This window comes from Grammomys surdaster, unplaced genomic scaffold (assembly GCF_004785775.1).
Source record: "Grammomys surdaster isolate TR1022 unplaced genomic scaffold, NIH_TR_1.0 99, whole genome shotgun sequence".
Taxonomy (NCBI): Eukaryota; Metazoa; Chordata; class Mammalia; order Rodentia; family Muridae; genus Grammomys; species Grammomys surdaster.
Genome location: NW_021604578.1, coordinates 12,427,015 through 12,443,740, shown reverse-complemented (window position 1 = coordinate 12,443,740; position 16,726 = coordinate 12,427,015).

The window sequence follows — 16,726 nt, the reverse complement described above, 5'->3', positions numbered from 1 at the left end:
GAAGGGAGGGAGGGAGGAAGGAAGGAAGGAAGGAAGGAAGGAAGGAGAAGGAGAAAGAAAGAGAGAAAGAAAGAATGAATGAATTAAAGAAATGGAAAGGAAAATTGATTTTTAGCATAGTATGTTTAAATTAAAATAGCAATGAAATTTCCACATTGTAAACGCTGTTTTATGTCATTTAGCTGAAAAAGATTCTGAATATGGCTGATTATATACTCCTGATGTTATTTATGATTGTTATGCTTTAATTTTCCTATAGACTGGTAGAACACTCACTATTAAAATTCAAATATTTTAGCAAGAATATTGATTTCACACACATGAGTTCACAGAGACTGTGACATCATGCATGGTTCCTGTACAAGTTCAAGCCAGACAGAGTCTCAGTACTGAGAAGGGGAAGTGGACATAGGGTCCCATCCCAAGCCAAAAAGCTATCTCCAATTGACACCCACTTGCAAAAAGGAGAATTTAGTTTTCCCCAGGGGAGTCTCACTGTGTGTAAAAGCTACACTTAAAGTGGGCCCCATGCCCAGCAGTAGATGGTCAACACAAAATGACTTCAATGTTATTTCTGCAGAAATTTTGTAACATGCTGTTTTGTCTGAGAATTCATTGTCATACTGGTCTTTTATAAGTATGTTATGGTTTCTGACTTTGTGTTTTTATGGTGTGTGTGTGTGTGTGTGTGTGTGTGTGTGTGTGTGTGTGTGTATGTGTGTGTGCTCTGTGTGTGTGTGTTTGTGTGTGTGTGTATTATGTATTTGTGTTTATGTTTTTCTTTGTTTTCTTCTGTTTTGTTTGGTATTTATGTCTGTCTGTTTGCTTGTTTGCCTATTTATTTTCTAAAGAGAGAGAAGGAAAGGGCATGGAGTTGAATGGAGGGAGATGGAAAAATCTGAGAAGAGATGAGGGCGAGTAAAATGTAAACAAAATACATTGTGTGAAAGTTATTTATTTTTAATAAGATATATATTTAAAATGAAATAAAATTTTTTTTAAAAAAAGAATAATGCCAAAGTGGTGCTATGATCCACACAGAGATGGATAGAATGTCTGTCCCTCCTTCAGTATGATCGAATGCATGGGGAGGTCAGTCTCAGCAATCCCTAAGAAAGGATTCCTTCAACACATGATCCATGACTTCACCATTTACATTTACCACACCCACTATTTTAGTATGATTTAAAGTGAAACTATCCAAATCTTTCATTTCTTCCTCTTTTATCTTCTTCTATTCTTCTATTTTAAAAACAAAACAGAATGGATAAGAGAGAAAAAATTCCTTTCTACATAATCTCTGAGAAATACTATCCCCCAGCCTCTGGAAACCAGATTAGCATTCACACCCAGGCTGCAGAACTCTCTTTTTAGATACACATAAATCTATAGAACATCAACTCACCTTGAAATTTTGAGGAAATAAAAGGAAACCAACACCATTTCTTAATATTGTCCAGTCTGAAGGCAAAAATAAGGTCACACTACAGACTTCAGTATCAAGCACCATTCTTTTCTAGATCAGTGAACAGCAGAAACTTCTGCAATTGTTGGGATTTTAACCACGCACAGCCTATCCTATAAGATTTATTAATTATCCAAAAGAAGAAGTGTCCCCTCTTCCCAACAGCATTACTCCAGAGCAAAGCTCCTCTCTTTTGAATCCTACCAATATCATATGATGACAGCTCAGATTTTAAAGGTCTTTCTTTACATCTGTTAAGGAGCTATTCTCACATACATGTATGGGGCACATTTTTCTCTGCAGCAACAAGTATTTCCCTCAACTTACCAAGTTACAAATATGCTATTTGTTGTGCATGGCTTAACACACAGGAATGTGGGAGAGGGAAATATAGCTGTGTGAAATATGGTCTCCAGGTGAATTGACTGTCCCTTTAATTATGGCCAATGAGTTGTGCTTGGTAACTCAGAAAGAATGCCAATACAGTATACCTTCAACTGTTTTAAATTATAAACTTGTGGTGTTTTATTGTTCCAACCTATAGAAGTCTGGTTTTTTTCTGTTCAAATATTATATTTAGCCAAAAGAAGTCCCTTAAAGTTGATTTCTGTGTACTATTGGAATGACTCTAGAAGTCTTCAATGGCTTACACTTTCAAACACAATAGATGTCTCTGACTTATTTATTTCCCTAAGATGACACACGTGTGTTTCTGTGTCTGTACATAAATAAGAGTGAGTGAGGGAACATGTGTTGTAATGTATTGTCTCTTGTAATCCTAGAAACTGTAGAGTTCCCTGTTCTGTGGTTCATGAGATACTCAGGTGAGTTAGTCAAAAAGTTCTTATCCAGTCCACCTCTGTATCCAAAGGGAAAGGAAGATAGACATCTTAGCCAAAATATGGTCAGGTAAAGAGGGATAACTGTTTCTTGGTTTTTTATTCTATCTAGTCCCTCAGCAAACTGGGTGAGGCCAGCTACTCTGTGGGGAGCAATCTGTTTCACTCAATTCACCAATGTACATATGAATCTTAGTGAAAAACACTCTTACAAGCATACACAAAATAATTGTTAAAAAAAATAATGGGGCTCCTCATAGCCTAGTAAACTTGGGACAAAACTATTTATTATAAGAAGCCAGCTATTCTCTTCAATATTCGATTTAAGCAAAGAATGAAAGTAGCAAAGTCAAATATGAAATTTCTGTACTAACCAAGGAGTTATCAGGCTGCAATGTCACAGGTGTTTCAGTTGCTATACCTTTGTAAGCATTTACAGACAAGGAAAAGCTTTAGAGGAAAAATGCAAACATAAGTAAAGGTACAGAAAATTTTTTCAAAAAGAAAAACAAGAAATGTGCCTGGGTAAGAAAAAGAAGCTAAGCAATGATGCTAATTGCATAATCATCTTCTGATAAGAAAGGTCTTTTCAAAGTGTATATAGGCAGACAGCCATGTTACACAACTCTGCTGGAGAAAGGAAGCAAAAATAAAAAATACTGGGTTATACATAATGTCATCCTCACCTAGGTTTATGAAAAGGGTCCATTCAAGTCTGAAGATGGGACACAGAATATGCAGTTGTTTATCTAAATGCTGAGACCATCTGCCCTCTCAGAGGATCTACTTTGGAAGCTTGAAGTCTCTGCTGTTTTTTCTAATACAATCTTTTCCACCGGTCACTGTAAGAAGTAGATTAGCTTCTGTCTAATCCATCCCAAATGGCTCCATGGAAAGCTGCTTTATGGCCTTCTCTAAACAGAAAGGAAGGTGGTTTTGGATGTGGACCACAGCTTCCTGTCAACAGATCTAGCAACTCTTATGATAAGCAGTGAGCTCCTCAACCAGCTGGAAAGCCCACAGGAACTTCTCCAATCTCTTCATGCATCCCTCCTTCATGCAATTGCTACAGCCATCCACACCCTCATGGTGATAACTGGGCCAGGAGAGGCAGGCTTCCTTATCATGGATACCAAGGAACACCTCACAGAATACAGGATAAACAAAGCTGCCTTTAACCTAAAGTCAGCTCGAGAAGAGACACAACCATGAGGACAGTGCTTGTCACAGGAAACAGTGACACATTTTTAGACATTCACACAACAGTACGTTACTAACGAACACTTAGAACAACTGCACCTTTGTAATGAATAGTGGGAATTAGGATTGGATGACTAGAGGGGAAAACCCTGATAAACTTCACTATCCAAAAGGAGGATTTCCTTCTGGAAAGGCCACACAAGGACAGCAATGTGACTACTTTCATGAGCCCAGGAAGCCAAATGGAACACACAATGTGACAGAGGAAATAACCAACAGGCTTAATAATATTGCAGATAATTTTTTCTTATCCTCTCCTAAACCTGGAAGCTATATTCTATTTTTATATATATTTTTTGTGTTGCTGATTGACAAGAAAGGACAACAAGGTAAAAGCAGACTTTTTCTTTCATAAGTTGTTTGACTTATGAAATCCTAGATTTGACTTTACAAATCCTAGATTAGATGGAAAAATACTGATGCAGCCAATTTCTCCTCCACTTATCTGTTGCTTCCTTTCTGTGTGCATAGGTGCTCAGCAGGAAGAAACGGAGTTGATTCAAATGCATTCTTTAATCACGTAACCAAAATGGTGCGATCCAGTCTATTTCTTGGTAGGACTAGCAATTGATACACCTAGGTTACCATAAATCATTTTGATGATATAGTTATTCAGAGATTGATTTAAATAAATCTTGACTCAATAGCTACGTCTTTTATTCCATTTTTTTCTTTACAAAATATATAACAAAGGAAAAGCTTTAGAAAAAATATCTTCAAGTTTTCAAATATCTGGCTATGATGGGCTAAATGGTAGTCCCAGAGGAGAAATATCGATCTATGTCCCTATCTCTAGAACTTGTGATAGTTGTCTTATATGAAAAATAATATTACTTTGTGTAGCAATAGATGCTGCTAAAGGTTCTGACGACCTCTATGGATTAGATAAGTGACCCTAGGTGCAATTACATCAACTTTATATGTTAGAAGTTAAAGACAGAATTGTAAGGTACTGACATACCCACTGCAGCACAAACAAACAGATGCTGGTAAAGGTATTCTGGCAACCCCTCTTGCTTAGAAAAAGAAACTAATCATCTCCAAGAACATCAGAAGATAAAATACCTGTGTCAACACCTTTGACCTCTAACCTCCAGAACTGTGGCAGAAACAATTTCCTTTGTTTTTCTTTTTGGATTTGTGCATACATGCATCTATGCAAATGTGAATGTGTAAGGACAGAAGAGGGTGTCAGAACCCCTGGAACTGGACTTACAGGTGGTTGTGAGTTACCTGATACAGGTAAGGGAACTGAACTCAGACCCTGTAGAAGAACAACAAGTATTCTTAACTACTGAGCCACTTCTCCAGGTCCCAGATTCCCACTGGTTTAAGCCACCAGGTCTGAAATAATTTTTATAGCACCCATAGGCAATGAAAACACCATCAAATCTATATTATCATCTTTAGCTCACAATAAAATACTAGATCAATCTGCCTGTTTGTGCTAGAGAGCCAAGACTCCTAGCTAGAGCTATTGTATCAGGGAGTGATGCTGACAAAAAGCCAATAAAGTAGACTAAGCCAACCTGACTTTCTCTGTTAAGAATTCATATCTAAGGTGGCCAGAGAAATGGCTTAGCAGTTCTCCCAGAGGTCAAATCTCAGCAACTACATAGTGGCTCACAACCATCTATAATGGAATCTGATGTACTCCTCTGGTGTGTCTCAACACAGCAGCAGTGTACTCATATACATAGAATAAATAAATAAATCTTTTGTAAAAAAGAAAAATTCATATCTAAGAGTCACAGGAACCACCAACAGCACATGTTGGCCCCTGAAGGTATAGCATTGCATACACTATAGACCAGAGATGATCCTATATTGGGTGTAGACTAAAGTCCCAAGACAGTGAAATACCATCTCTCTAATCTTCAGAATGGGAAGGCAGAGGAAAGGCTGAGTGGCTCAGCTCCTAACCCACAGAGAAAATGTGCAATAAGATTAGAATGTTTCCATTTCTCTCTGAGTTATAGATGCCAACCACTCAGTTTCTTCAAACCTGAATTTCTGCAGTGAACCTCTTTATCTCTTGTGTTTGCCCTTCTTCCCTTCTGCTGAACTACACAGACTGGCGTGCAAACCTAGCCAGGTCAGTCCTCCTGCAGCCCACATCCTTCTCCAGTGACTGCGAGACTGTCCTTTCAGCTCTTCAGTGGACTTGTCTGTCCCTTCTGACTCCACTCTTCTGATTCCAATTTTCTCCTCAGCCCAAAGGATTTTGTCCCCAGTGCTTCACTGAAACAACTCTTTATATATGTGTGTGCCTGTGTGTGTGTGTGTGTGTGTGTGTGTGTGTGTGTGTGTGTGTGTATATATATATATATATAATTTATTTTTTCTCAAATCATAATTCATTCACACATGGGTTATAGACACAGAAAGTTAGGATGTGGGGAAGGGAATGACACTGGAGTGTAGTTGTTCAGGGGGAATACAGATATCTTCAGAACCGGGTATCGGCTGGGTGAAGGTTCAGGGGACAAGTCATTTGGACTTTGCCTATGACTCGCTTGACTTTATCTAAGTTGGTATTGTCTGCCAAGGCTACTTATTTACAAGGTCTATGACTACTCAGGTTTGTAGATTTCCACAAAAGCTGCCTGTTTACATTAGCTTATAGCCATCTGTTTCAATGTTTTTCTACTGAGACCCAAGACTTGGTGTTAGTATACATGTATGACAGGCCTATTGCTGATTTTAGGCCTATGGTTGATTTTAGGCCTTCAGTGTGTAAGCAGGGCTGCCCCTGACATCTCCTCCCTTCTCTAAGTATAGAAGGGCTGTGACAATTCTAACCTTGCGGAGGCAGGGATAGAGGCCTGACCTCCAGTAATTGAAGGGGACCTTGTAATGGCTCCAGTCCCCCTGTCGTTGTCCAGTGAGGCATGAGTGTCATACTCGTCCCGATGTCTTTTTCCTGGAGAGGGGATACTTTTGACATCAACCCCTATGCAGGCAGGCTTGTCCCTCAGGGAAACCAGAGAGATATTTTTATCTTTTATTGATATTCCTTTGCAGTGCTTAGCCTCGAAGCCTAAGCAAGAATTCAGATCGCCTGTCAGAGGGGGTTATGGGTGGCCCCTCTCTACTTGGTCTAGGGGCAGAAGTCCCCCCTTTTAGGTTGGGTAGAGATGGGTTTTGGAAACACCCTGTATAAAGTAACAGCCTCATGTTGAGTCTCGTGGTCCTCCATAGCTAACTTATGATAATGTATCTGAATAGGTTTTGCTACCAAATTATGTATCTGTTGTATCACAGAGTTAGTCCACCTATTTGAGGCCCAGGGACCAGCAGAAATAAGCAAAAAGAAACCAAATAATGGTCCCAAGATGGGAGGAAGTAGGGGTGACAATCTTGGAGAGGCTGAAAACCAATTCTTGTACCAGCATTCATCTGTCTCTTTCTCTCTCTGATTTTTCTCAGGGCCTTCACTGACCTTTTTCATGCTCTCTTTAACCATCCCTGTCTTGTTTATGTAAAGGCAACATTCTTCTTTAAGGAGTATACAAAATCAAGAGCTGTACACAGCCTTTTCTATTGTGATAGAGTAAATCAAGTCCCATAAGGATCTTTGCAATTTTAGGATGTCTCTTGAGACAGTGAAACGAGGGATTTCTTCAGATTAGTGATGTCAATCTCTAGCTGTTTGATGTTCTTGTCAGTGGCTCTTCAAAGGTCTGAGTAGTATAATTTCAGAGGCCAGCTCAACTCTTAAGAAATTTACCAGTGATGGCAAATATCCTCAGACATCCAGCCTCTCAGCAGCACTGAGAGAATCAATATTTCTTCCTTTCCTTTTCTTGAGACTCCTTCTTCTTTGATGAGATTCAGCCTTGGATGCTATTCTAGATAGCTTCCTCTAATCTCTTGGTTTCAAACACATTCTGGTAGCTCGATTGTGAACCTTCAGTTTAAATTTGCCCCTAATCAACATTCTCTCATAGTTGTTTACTGATTTTCTTACCCTTCTCTTGGCCAGATCATTTTTTGATGCCCTAGTCCATACCTTCCTAATCTACTTCTTTTCAGTACATAGAATCAATATCTCCTCAACTACTTGACCCGACCAGTGGGTCCTAGTTATTCGTGGGGGCAAGGAGGACCGCAACCTGAAAGAAGAACGGGCGAGAGAGAGAAAGGACTCAAGCAAACATTTGCTTGTCAAGAGTCATGTATTTGAACATGAAATGCTTTTTTATAGCATGCTTTACAAGGGGAAAGGGTAAGAGGTGCCAGGTGGTGGAAAAGTACAGAATCTTCTTGGCCTGTGCCTTGAAACATGTCATGGTCTATAGGGTACACTGCCTTGAATTATGATCTACCTGCTATTCTTCAGAAGATATGGTACACTGCTTTGAGTTATGGTCTCCCTGCTATACACTGCTTGCCAAGCAGGATCTTGTGGTTGCCAAGCTGCAGGGGACATTGTGCAGGTGGGGAAAAGTTAGGGGGTGAGGGTAAGGGCAAGGGTCCTGGCTTCTGGCAACTACTCAGAAACAAAACTTTACAAGTCCTTCCTTCATATTTCATACCTAATCCAACAGCAAGTCATATGAGCTCACCCCTAAGATGTATTCTGAACCCAAGCAGGCCTTACCCCTTCACCCTCATCCAATAGTCATTCCCAGAAATGGATTACAAGGGTCTTAAAGCCATAAACAATAACTACCAGTTAACGTCTCAGTGTATCCTGTTGGACAAATTATCACATCAAATGGAAATAAAAACTCAAAAGAACCAGGATACCCTGTGTCATCTGCTCTTCTCTTATACTTTGGATTATGCCCATCTGTACAACTTAGTTCTGCACTGGAACTGTGCCAGAGTCAGTGCCACCTTTTGTGTGTTTAACATCAGCTCAGCTTCATAGCAATTCAGTTATCCAGTTCATCTACTTGACATATCTTCTCCAGCTCCCCATGTGCCTCCCTTCTTCTCTTAATTTAATGTGACCTCAGAGAAGCCTTCCTGACCACCTCACCCAAGAAAACCCCCTACCCTATTACTACTTCCTATATTTCTCTGTCTGACTTCCCAACATTTTCTAGTGTTGAAAATCATTGTACTACTCAATTTGAATGTTTAATGTCTGGTTCTCCCATTGGAATATAAGTTATCTTTAAGACAACGACTTTGACATTTTTTACTGTATGTCCCCAAGTACTTAGTCTATAACTGATATTTAGTAAAGACTAACCATAGACTTTCTGAGAATTCTTTCATTCCCATCTCCCATAAGCTTGGTGGCACATCATTCTTTATCCATGACATTAACTGCTATATTAACATCCATCCCTTTAATTGATATATTTTTTAATAATCTTCTTTAATATGTTCCAGTTTTGAATTTCTCATCCTTACAACTAAATGACTCCAATTAAAATATTTGAAATGATTCTATATGCTGAATTTGAACATTAATCAAAAATCTGAGCAAAGGGATAAGAATCAGAGTGGGAAAAGCAATTTCAGCCCCAATACTCACTGTCTATGTTGACCCGGGTTTCCCTAATACAAGCTTAAAATCTGACTTCCAAATTATATTTGAGGAAGTAAAACTGAAGGCACCATTGTTCCTCCTGCTTTCTACAGCCAGGACAACTTACATATCCTTTGTCCCAAAAGAAGAGATAAATCTTAGACAGGGATGCTCTATATCTGACTTGCTACTGATCTTGGATATAACTTGGGCATAAGAGTTTAATCACTAAGTATAAGGCAGCATGAGAATAGCACCTTCCCAAGAGATAGAAGACCTGGATTCCAGGTCTGAGTCTCCCGCTATTTAGTTCAATGACTTTGGCAAGTTACTTTGTCTCTCTGAGGCTTAGATCCATGGGCCCCAACTCTCTCTTCCATAGCTAATAATAAATGATTATTTGTGCATCTGTTTCCTTTTTGTTAGTTCTATTTTAACAGCCAGTTTCCTCTCTTGCTTTCCTAGGCGATTTGTAGGTTTGGAATAGCAGCTGTCTCAGTTTTGCTTGCAACTTACTTCTGCTCATGCAGGAATGCACATGGCTCCCCAGGCAGAGAAATGTATAATGGTTGATTTACACCTTGCTGTTTGGATATATGCAATGGCAAGTGGGAGCTTTATTGGGTTCACAGCACTGAAGAATAGCAGACATTCAATTCCGTTTAGCCCAGAGGTGGTTTGTTTGCTTGTTTAGTTTGAGGCAAAAACACATTTACTCAGATGCTTGGTTACAAAGTGAAATGTGGCTCCACAGAACTAAATTGTGTGCAATGAAATTCAAGCAGCAAGCCATATACCTCCACACATTTAAGACTTTGTATAGAGGTTCACAAATGCTATAAAGTCTGATGATGAACTGCATATACACTGTACAACATGTACATATGCTAACTCACCTCTTTGTGACTAGAAATTAATTTGAAGCCCAATATAGTGAATTTCTGGGTACCAAGGTCTTAACTCAGCAGATTTCTAAGTCAGTTTTCACTGTTCCTGATCAATCACTATAGTCATCTGACATCCTATAGAAAAAGAAGGTCGTAGACCAGGAAAACACACCTCAATATGGGTCACTTTCTGGATATATTCAAACTCACTCCATGACAAACCAGGAAACTAAGCAAAATATCTCCTCCCAGAAAAGGGATGGAATTGTCTGTCAGTGAACTAGTGGCTCAGAGTCTGTCTTTTGTGTCTCTCCAAGTGTGACCCAGCCAACAGAAGTGTGACCCAAAAACCCTTGGGAAAAGAAAATTCTCAGACATCCCAAGGCATAAACAACAAACTAAAAATGAGACCATGCAACTGTTCCTTAACAAGCCACCCAGGTGAGTCTGAGACACATTAAAGTTTGAAAATTGCTTACCTGGCATGACACTGCCTACACAAGTGAAAATTGTTCATCATCCTCCATCAGTTAGTGTGGCTTCATAAGAAAATAAGAACATGTGAGTCATGCTTTAGATTCTTTCATATACTTCTGCAGATACCAGCAAATTTTTCTACTACCAATCCACCAATTACTTTATATGTCCCCAGGATGTATAAAGCATAATACAAGCCCCTGTGGTATGACAGTTGAAAAAATACTTGGATTCTAAATGTGCAGTAACAAGGGGGAAGAAGTTGCAATTCAATCATCAAATTCCTGGTTCCCCTACATTCACTTGATCTAGAATATCTGGAGAGGCTTCCCTGACACCAAACAAGGGGTTTAACAGCAGAAGACTCTTCTGGGAAGAGGACGCAGCATGTGAAGATGCTAAAGGAGGTGAGATCTTGAGTTTGTTTTTAATAGACTAAAGAGGAAGGTTAGACAAGGGAAGAGAAGTAAGCAGAACCCCTCTTAAAAAGGCCCTAGTGAAACTTAATTTTCCTTAAGAACAAAAGAAACCTAAAGAAATGCTCTGAAGTAATTAGATTCACAATTTTTAAAAGATAACTCTGCATGGTGAGAACAGATTGGATTGGAGCCGAGCACAGGTCATAGAAATGACTGGACCAAGGAAGGCACCACATTATCTGAGGAGTCACTTCCTGGATGCTGTCAAACTCACCCCATGAAGAATGCGGAAGCTGAGCAAAATACCTCCTCCCAGAAAAGGGACAAAATTGTCTGTCAATGAACTGATGGCTCAGAGTTTATGCTCATGCCTCTCCAAGTGTGACCCAACCAATACAAATGTAACCCCAAAACCCTTGGAAAATTAAAATTCTCAAGGTACATGTTGTCTATGATCCCAGTACTTGGAGACTGAGACAGAGAATGGTGAGTTTCAAGGCCAGCTTGAACCACAAAGTGAAGTTCTATAAATAAATAAATAAATAAATAAATAAATAAACAAATATGAAAATGGTGTTTTGATCTTGGGTCTTGGCTTAAGCGAATGAGGTAAGTATAAATGGCATTTTGGATGCTAGATCAATAAGATTCAGCAACTGAAATTAGTTGAAAGAATCCATTTCCTCACTTCTTTTAGTTTCCAGTTCCCAGCTGTACTCTTTGGCTCATGGACCCTTCATTTATCTTCAAAGTATAAAACTCTATGCTTGATATTAGCCCTCGCAAACTAAAATGGCTTGGTGAGAAAGTTCTAAATAGAGCCTCTGGCTTAAGGCACAGAACTTTGTATTAATTATGGCTTTCTTTATGAGCCAAAAAAGGCATATTCAGAAAAAGGAAGGATATAACAGTGCCTGGTACACAATGGCTGCCAAATAAATATTTGCTGAATATAGAAATGGTTAGGTTTAGTTTTCCATGAGCAGAAGCCAAAAAGGCATCTAATTCTTCATGTCCATTCTATCATTCAGTTCAATTACAAACTTGCATTGATTTAACAGCAATGTCTCTAGTCTCCTATATAATAGAGATTAGCATGAGCAATGGATTTATAACATGTGTGAGATGCTGACAAAGTGGTTTCTATATGTAACAAACTCAACTTGGTCTTGTCCTACCTCCCAAACCTGGAAGTTTATGGAATAGGGCACAAGCCTATCTGGGGAAATATACCACAGGAGCAAAGAAGTATATAAAAATGAAGCTTGAAAATGTTAGTAGGTTAAAGAGTTTGCAATACTGACAGACCTCTGTGCTATTAATGTGGCTCCTGTTCTTAAAAGGCATATCTGTGAAGTCAGAGGCAAAGGAAAAGGCAATCTGGGATCTAACATCAAGTATAGAGCTTTATACTTTGAAGATAAAGGAAGGGTTCATGAGCCAAAAACTACAGCTGGGTACTGGAACCAAAACAAACAAGGAAATGGATTCTTTCTTCAAAGCTGCAGAGGAACTAGCTTTGCTGACACCTTAACTCTAGCCTAGTGAAATTAATTTCAGACTTCTGAGTGCTAAAACTTCCAACATGTATCCTGCCCAGATGACTTAGCTCTTCATGTATACAAGTTATACACAATTGAAAATCCCTGATTCCTTTGCAGCCGAGATTTGTCAGTGAGACTCATGTGTTGAACTTGTAGACTATCTTTGAAAGCAGAGAGCTAATGTAATAGAAGGTTAAAGAAAACGTTTTACCCTGTGAATGGAGAGACTAAGAGTATCCATGCTGACTCTAAATTAGCCTTGAGCATGAAAGCTATATGTTTAGCATGACGTTAGCATGAATTAATGAAAACACTGTACAGCAACACCTACTCTGAGTTGTCTGACTTTTCTACATAAAAGGGAGATAAATCTCCATCTTGTCTATTACATTGTTATTTACTTTATATTTTTCTAATACATTTAAATAGACCCATTATTAATTAGTAAATGGAACATAGTTCTTGGGGAAGCTAATAACAACCTTGGCCAATACACATATATGCTCACAAATTTTACAGTTAATTCTACGTAAATAGAACACTCCCATTCCTATTTACACCCAAGTAAAAACAAAAAGAACTATACAAAGAATCAACAAAACCAGAAGCTAATTCTTTGAGAAAATCAACAAGATAGATAAATCCTTAGCCAGGCTAACCAGAGGACACACAAAGTGTCTAAATTAACAAAATCAGAAATGAAAGAAGAGATATAACAATAAAAACTGAGGAAATTCAAAAAATCATCAGATCCTACTGCAAAAGCCTATACTCAACAAAACTGAAAAATTTGGATGAAATGGACGAGTATCTAGACAGATACCAAATACTAAAGTTAAATCAGGATCAGATAAACCATATAAACAGTCCCAGAACTTCTAAATAAACAGAAGCAGTCATTAAAAGTCTCCCCACAAAAAAAGCACAGGACCAGATGGGTTTAGTGCAGAATTCTATCAGACCTTCAAAGAAGACCTAATACCAATACTCTTCAAACTATTCCACAAAATAGAAACAGAAGAAACACTACCCAATTCATTCTATGAAGCCACAGTTATGCTGAATATTCTCTTTTGGAAATGAAATGGTTTCTGTCTAATCAGGAACTTGTCACAATTTCGCTTCATAGAGGACTTCATAAGAGTTTTTTTCTACTTCTATCATGTTTAATGTTCCAAATAGATTTTAAAACTAGTGCTTCAGAAGATATCATGTATATATTAAAGAGGCATTTAACTATTATAAATTATCTTGATGACTTAAAAAATGTCAATACTAAGTTGTATATTTTAGAATAAATTTTATTAGTTTCATAAGAAACAACAAAAGCAAAAAATACAGCTATCAATAACCTCTACCTTTGAAAAGAATACATCAAATATTTCATGCACATACTACTTCTACTTATTGACAAGTGAAAGGGTAAATCATGTGACCATAGGACCTATGGCTGTAAGAAGTTCAGACACATTCATCTAGTCCTCCCACTAGAGAGGGAGAAAGAGGCCACCAGCTTTTAAATTCACCTGCTGACATGGGTCCCAGAGTAAAGATGCTCACTATTAAGCATGACCCTGACAACCTGATTTCTAGTCCCAGCTTCCATGTGATAGAAAAAGAAAACCACTCCCACAAAATTATCCTCCAGATGCCACATATGTGTCATTGTGCTCTGATGTGCTTGTGTATGTCTACATAGACAGATTATGATGTTTTCAAAGCACATTAACTAATGTTTGAGTCTTCCCATGTTTCAGTTCACTTTTCTGCAAGCTTTGCTGATTTTCTATACCCACCATAAGTAGATTGGTTCATCAAGTATATGTTCTATACATAGTAGTTCCTCTTTGATTTTTAGTAGGACAACTGAAAGGTTGATAACTACTACCCATAAATACTGTTTACTTATAAATAAAGTTTTATTATAGATAGCCACTTCTACTTACTATATTTATGTGACAAATTTTTTACTTGAGCTTCAGAATACAGATAAATATATCCCAAAGTCTAAAATATTTATTATCTAATTCTTCATAAAAAAATGGCAACCCTGTTTGGATTTTGTTTTCTTATTTTGTTTGTTGGTTTTTATAAAACAAGGCTCTCAGGCTAGAGAGTTGGCTCAGCAGTTAAGAACACTGACTGCTCTTCCAGAGGTCCTGAGTTCAATTCCCAGCAACCATATGGTGGCTCACAACTATCTGTAATGGGATCTGATGCCCTCTTCTGATGTGTCTGAAGATAGCGACAGTGTACTTACCTACATGAAATAAATAAATAAATAAATCTAAAATAAATAAAATAAAGTAAAACAAGGCTCTCATTATGTAGCCTGAGCTAGCCTGGAACTTGCAGCAATCCTCCCGCCTCTGCCTTCTGAATACTAAGATTACAGATGTATATGTATCTGTCACCACATCTGTGTCTATTTTGGTGTTTGTTTGATGTTTGTTTTTCTTTCATTATTTGGAGATTATTTTAAGTTTCTGTCCAATTTCTCAAAAAAAGAAATATAGATGGTCAATACATTTATAGGGAAATGCTCATTTTCCTTAGCCATCAGAGTAAAAGGGAGACAGAAATCAAAGCTAAATTCTAGCTCAACTCAGTCTGAATGATTGATTTTAGAAAGTAACAGAGGCTGATGTATATGAGGGAGAAAGGTAACCTTGTGCATTTTTTACTAAAATGTAACCTACTAATTCAGCCCCATGGAAAGTAGTATAGATACCTCTCAAAGGGAGTAAGAATACCACCACCTCTGACTGTCTTAGTTAGGATTTTAAGGCTGTGGACAGATACCATGACCAAAGCAACTCTTATAAGGACAACATTTAATTGGGGATGACTTACAGGTTCAGAGGTTCAGTCCATTATCATCAAGGCAGGAACATGGCAGCATTTAGGCAGGCATGGTACAGGAGGAACTGAGAATTCTACATCTTCATCTGAAGGCTGCTAGGAAAAGACTGACTTCCAAGCAGCTAAAATGAGAGGCTTACAACCCACATCCACAGTGACACACCTACTCCAACAAGGCTACACCTTCTAATACTAAGCCGAGCACATACAAATCATCACACTGACCAAGCTGTACCACTTCTGGATGTATATCTGAATGAATCAAAGGCATCAAAGAGTAGGCATCTTGGCACATCCATGTTTATACAGCACTGCTCATAATAGCCCAGATAAAGAGTAAGCCTGAGTGAATAGCAGATGAATAAAGGAAACTATGGTATATATATCCAATGGAGTGTTAAGAAAATGAAACAGTAAAGATAAATGAAATAATGTTATTTCCAAAAAAAGATTGGAACTGAAGGTCTTCATATTCATCAAAGCATACCGGATTTAGACAAATACCACATCTTCTCTCAAATGTGGAACTAAAAGTAACAAGACTTAAAAGTAGAAGAGAGACAAGAATCCCTGATTGAGAGAGAAAAGGGCAATCAAGGAGTGGGTGGCTTCATATAAAGCATGGCATATGCCTATGTTGAAATGTTGCTGAGAACCTATTCATCTTTAAAATCATCATGAGTTAATTATTGATAGTCCAGGGGCTATGGGCTGGCTCTGAGAGTAAGAGCACTTAGTCTTCAAGCATGAGGATCTAAGTTCAAATGTTCACCACTCACATAAAAAGCTAGGCCTGCTTGTTCATGCCCAGCATTAAAGCCCAGAAAGAACAACATCAAAAGGATCCCAAGAGACTAAATTAATCATGAGAAAAACATTCTACAAAACATGCAGCAGTCTAAGTACACCTCAAAACTATCGAAGGTGAGAATGATGTCTCAGCAGGGAAAGGCATTTATAGGTTTAATCCGTGAGACCAACGTAGTATAAGGAAAGAACTAATTGTCCTCTGACCTCCACACATGTGCCTTGGCATGCTTTTAAACACACACACACACACACACACACACACACACACACAAATGAGGAGTGGGAGAAGGTATGAAGGAAGGGTAGGAGAGGAAGGGAGAAGAAGAGGAGGAGGAGAGAAGAAGTGGAGGAGGAGGAAGCATAGTTAAGATAGCAAAAAAAATCAGTTTGAGAAACTCTCACAAGATAAAAGAATTCACAGCAACTAACATCCTGTCACCTCTGGGTGGAATCATGGGACAGAAAAAAGAATATCTTAGGAAGACTTAATGGAATATTAACTTCAGTTCATGATAATGTGTCAATACCAGGTCACTGTGGCAGATGACTTCTATTAATATGAAATATTAATAATAAAATTTGGACACATAAGATCTGCTTTTGTAATTTTTGCACATATAAGACTACTCTAAGATTAAGATCATATTTAAAAGAAAAACTTCTAGCTTGACATATTTT